Here is a 5,935-nt window from a genome sequence, read left to right as displayed (position 1 = left end):
CTTTGGTTATCTACAAATCAATGACGGCTTTGCACTTCGCAAAGCATTGCTCATTCTCATACAAAATGAAAATACTCACCGGGCAGCTCGCAGTTTTGCATTTATCACATCTTTCAAATACAGTTTATTTAATCAGAACTGCACTACACAAGTAAAGAAGAAAGTTGGTTTACAGCCCGTCAGCTGGCCGCTCAGTCGTGGTAATGAATGTTTCACAACCCTGCTCCTGTTCCTAGTTGGCATCCTTTGTAAGGACACTTGAATTCATTAATCCAGCTGCAGGGAGCTCACTTGCATCTCCTGCATAGTTCATTGGCAGTCTATTCTCAGTACGAACCACTGTACCCCGCAGTCACCCACCGGCCTCAGAAGCCTTCGCTGCATTAGTTTGCTCTAAGGAGGTAGCTATCTATTTGTTGCCATCTTGTTTATTTACAAAGATGGCACACACTCCGAATCCTCCGCTGACAGCTACAGAAGGATCAAGAAAAGCAAAGTTTGCTTTTCAGCAATGCTGTGCTCTCAGTGCCTTCCGCTGACCTCCCGCATCCGCTCATTCCTGGTTCTGACTTAGGACAATTCCAGCAGTCAGTGCTTTTTGTTGGCACTTAGCACAGCCTTAGGCCATAAAAACCCTAGCGAGGACTTGGAGTAGTGAGTACTGTGTCTGCCTTTCCAAGCTGCTGGTGGGATTTTGTTTAAACCTTTATTTTAACGTACAGCTCACAGGCACCTGATTTTGCTTTCCTCTTGGATATTACAATTACATAATCAACAGCTAATTGCAGGGAAGATGAGGAGTTCCTCACACCATTGTTCCAGTTGTACGTGCCATAAAAGGAGCCCATTACCCGAAGCAGCACTACTCCTTTTACCATTACCTTCCTCCTCCTCTAATTAAAAATCCTTGAATGGCATTTGTAAGCTTAATTTCTGATGGCATTTCTACAACAGGAGTTGAGAAGACATTTATTGAAACTATGAAAAATCTTATTTAAAAATTAAACACATCTCTCAATAAAATTTAGAGATGAAACATTTTAACCCCCAGAGAACCACAGCTTTTCACATTACACTTGTTTAAAAACTACAAACTTTATTTTCTACAAAAGAATGAAAATTTGACTATATAATGTTGTAACCGCTCAATGGATTTACTGGAAAAATAAACCAACAGCAGAGTCCTCGCAGTAGGGGAAATGTAAGACATCTTCCACCTTCCCTTCCAAAAAACAGGAAGGAGGGAAGTCTTAAGAAGGTCTTCCTCCTCCCTTTCCAAGGTCTTTTTAGCAGTTACTATAAGTATTTTTTGTAAAAGCAAAGCCAAAACAAGCAGATCTTATCTTCATGTAATTTAAAAAGGAGAACAACTATTCTTGGATGTTTATAAAATACTGCTACTAATAGGATTGCTAAAGCTTAGCCAGTGGAAAGTTATGACAGAATTCGCAATTGTCATGCTTGAAGTAAGTTCCATCTACTGCCAACCTATTGCCAGCTCATGCTCTGGCCAGCTTTGTCCTTTGGCTGAGAACATGCTTTGCCTTCCCCTGTTTTTTGTGAGACCGATTCACCGTGCAAGGCAGACTGTTACCAGTACCTCTGGTGAGCTCTGCTAAGCCATTCAGAAGAGCCATTCTGTGAGCACTGGCACGGCAGAGCACTGTTACAGCACTGTCATATGCACCCCATGAGAGAGCTCATACTTTGAGGTTTAGGTTCAAAGCTTTGCCTCTTTCAATAGCAGTGCTGACACATACAGGGGGGGAAAAATAATAGGAGACTTAATTCTTACTGGGCTACTGAAAGCACAAGTAGATTTACTTCACCAAGAGTCACCTGGAACTAAAGCCAACATAGCCAGCAGGATACCAACATTTTGAACTAAGCATTCCCCCACCACCCATCAAAACCAGGGAGGATCTATGCAATTTAAGAGAATGATTTTAGCAACATTACCCTAACTGCATTAACAGCAGATAGGCTTCAGAACACATGCACTCCTCTCCAACCATATAACCATCTTTATGTTTTGGTTTTTATTTTAAAAGAGCAACACAAACTTTTTTACAACTTCTCCTAGACAGAGACAATATCAGGTGACTGAGAAGTAATACAAAGAAATCATTAGTTTAAACCCCCCTTCCATCTGAAATCAGGATTTTAGAAAGTTGGAAACATTACTTACAACATACTTGCAGTTACCTGAGATATCACCAGTGAATATAGTTTACTCTGAATTTTACATCATTTTTATGATTTCTATTTTAATGAACTGACTAGCAAAATTCTCTTCTGGAAAGCAATATGAAGTCTCATGTTGAACTCCTGTTCTGAAACCCACCTGACTGTGTACTTAAATTAGTGATTTCAGTGATCACTGCACAAGGATTTCTGGACTAGTAAAAAACCAAGGCACTCCTCACTCCCCATCCCCTCCAAATAAATAAAAATCAACCCACAAAAGCATTAGCTTTACATCTACAGCATACTGAATAAACTTTACCCGTTGAGTTTCCTATATACACACCCCCCCCCCCCCCCCCCCCAAAAAAAAAAAAGACCAAAAAGTCACATTCATTAACCACATGTGAATGTAGTGAAAGTTTTGGTTTTTGTGAGCTGGACAGAACCCTTTAATAGGGGACCCTTTGAGACTGCTTGTTGGTACAGGAATTCCAAGTTTGGAGATGACAAGAAGTATTTTAATGCAATACATTCCTTTAAGGTTTACAAATGGGGAAAAATTCTCAAGCCTCAAAACTTTTGATGCAACTGATGTGCATCACTCAGTATCCGAGTGAAACTACCAAGAACTTAAGCATAGGTACAATCTGCATGTACCTTTTCTATGCATGTACACCTGATAGGTGAAAGGTCAGAAAAAACCAAAACAAAGCTACGATAACACACTATTGTGCTCCTGAGATGAGATTATTTTAAAACTATTTAAGTAAATTCTTCCTGTCAAAAGCAAAGCTGCATGTGGGCCATTTTCCTGCTGTTTACAAAAAGCATTCCAATTTTATCTCATTTAAAAATTCTTTAATTATTACACAACAGCTCTTTTGTGCTTGTGTTATCAAACACAGAACATTGCTATTACACAATCTGGATTGTTCTGAAGTGAGTGTTTTGGTTCTGTAATGATATAAAATGAATCTACAGTTTTCAACTGAGACTTGAGAGAAAACTTGAGGAACAGTAAGGAATTCGGCATGTTCAGTCTTAGAAAACCCTGCTCTCCAAAGGCAACTTCCTAACCTTCAGGTCCGATTCAGACTCTTCATCCCCATCATCGGAACCAATCCTATACATCAAGGAAATCCTCGTGTTGTAGACCAGTACTTCTGCATTGGTGTAGACAGTCACGCAGCAATTTACCTTTAACTACCCATTTCCACCACTTCTCAAGTTTCAACTACTAGGCCAGCACAACTGTTCTTACAGTCATTAAGACAAAAGACATAATTAAAGATAATAAGCAACGTTTATTATAGCTAGATCAGTTTTTCAAAGGCACAAACAGTAGTGCAGTACAAGGGGTTTGGACAAAAGGAGTTCTGCAAGACAGCCAGAACAACTGGCCAAGTGGCATACACAGGAGAAAGTGCATGAGAAGCCGATTGCAGAATCAGAGTGCCTACTGAATGTGCCAGTAACCAAAACCTAATGCTTTCTAGGAAAAAAATTTAAAGAAACAATCATTAATTACACCCCCATCCCACACAACCCAGTTCTAACTGTTCTCCTACAGTCCTCTATCTAATGGCAGAACACTTCTTACAAATGCCCTGTACTGTTAATACCTATTACCGTCTATGATTTCTGCCCCTTTTCTTTACTCCTCTGCCCTGATCTTAAAACAGTGAGCGTCACAGGATTAGACTAGCACAAGAAGTTAGATTAAATCATCTTCTGGAAGCCACTTCTGTTACTCTGCCGTATTAAAATATATTTTAAAATAAATTATTTGTACATGTACTAATAAACACATTAAATTATAAAACAATTTACTAATAATAACAACAGTAACTTACTAAGCCAAGCACCTCCAAGGGCCGAGATTCCATAATCTCTCCAGGTGACTGATTACAGTGCTTGATCATCATCACAGTAAAAAATATAATTTTTTACACCCTCCCCTAACTATAACTGTAATTTCCCCATATTTCAATCTGTGTCCATTGCTACTCATCCTGTCCCCATGCACTTTCAAGACCAGTCTTGCTGCAAAGCCTCCTATCAAAGGGACTGAAGACAGCAAAATCTGGTCTTGGTCTTCTATTCTTATGGCTGATCATTACACAGCACTCCCAAGTTTCTCCTTTTATGTCACATGCTCTTGCCTCCTCACCATTTTGGTATCCCTCCGCTGGACTTGCACCAGAGGATCGATATCTGCATTGCATTAAGCCGCCCAAAGTTGGTCACAGTACTTCAGCAGTGTTCTCACACGCTGACTGATCATTCCATAGACCTGCTGGTTCCACTCTTTGCTAATAAAGCCCAGACAGGACGCTATGGTTTTGCTATGGGCATGTCTCTTGACAAAAGCACCTGCTGACTTGTGTTCACCTTACTGTCCACCATATCCCCAAGTCCTTTTCTGGAAAACTGCTTTCCATTTAGTTCATGACCCCTGCTTGCACTGCTACATGAGGTTATTCCATTCCAGATGCAAGACTTGATACTTGGCTTTGCTGAACTTCAGGATGTTCCCATCAGCCAACTCCTCCAGCCTGCTGTAGTTTCCCTGAATTGCAACCCTGCCCTCCAACATATGGACTGCTTCCCCCCTCCCCCCCAGTATGATATAGTACAGGATTAGACATGGGAGAGTAAAGATAAAAGCCTGCCTTGAAAAAAAAAAAAAAAAATCACTTCTAAATAAAGACACCTGCCACCTTCATGGACAAATCTGTTCCTGTAACTGTTTCCCAGCCAACACGTAACTGCAGACAGCAAGCAGGAGGGTTGGCGAGTTAAACAACTTCCTACATGCAGATGAATTCCAGAACTTTAGGAGCAAGGAGGGGAAAAAGGTATATGAAATAAAGCAAAGGAGAGTAATTATTTTTTCCCCTCAATCTTAAACACAGAACTGTATGCAGAGATACTGTCTCTTTCTTTCCAATATTCACATTCATCTCACTGATCAGTCACTATACTTCACGGAACCTTAAAAACTATCTTGGATTTTCTCTTAGAGGTGCTATGATACTGCAGTGCAAAGCTGCTAAGGAAACCCAGGGAAGTGTGAAGCACTAGATGAAAAACCCCAGAAACTTAAACTCCTTCAAGACACAATAGTTGAACAATACAGGGGTTTGTTGTATTCATGTTTGCATCATGAATCTGAAGAATTCAGATTTCAAAATAAAAGCTTCAAACCATAGGCAGCTCATCAGTCCGACCTTTTGAAAGACATTTCCCTCTGAAACAAAAAGCTCTATTCTAGAAAGTTTCCACCACTGGGCAAGATTAAAAATGATATCCAGAACAGGAAAGATGTCGGAAGCATGAACACACAGGTCTACCCAAAGTATACCACATGTAGATTATGTTGGGATTCATAGAAGGTGCAGGTTACATGTGCCTTTGCTCTACCAAGCTTCTTTCCGTGACAAACAAAAACATGGAAGTGCAGAATAAGGTTCTGCTTTGGCCAAATGTTCAGTGGGGATCCATTTGTTTGTACCATCTGCTTTTAATTTTTTTTTCAAGTGCTATTTCCAATAGATAATAACTAACTAATCACCCACTTCCAAACTGTACACAGCTCTGAGAGCAACAACATCCTTCGGAGACAAACAAATCCAGGAGAACTGACATTTCCAATTTTGCAAACTCTGATTCAAAATGCTTCAGAACACCACTATGCGAAAAAGACCCTATACAAGATAATTATCTATTTAAGTTGGAGAGATGCACA

This window comes from Falco cherrug, chromosome 3 (assembly GCF_023634085.1).
Source record: "Falco cherrug isolate bFalChe1 chromosome 3, bFalChe1.pri, whole genome shotgun sequence".
Classification (NCBI taxonomy): Eukaryota; Metazoa; Chordata; class Aves; order Falconiformes; family Falconidae; genus Falco; species Falco cherrug.
The sequence above is the reverse complement of the archived record's forward strand: the minus strand, read 5'-3'. Positions refer to the sequence as shown.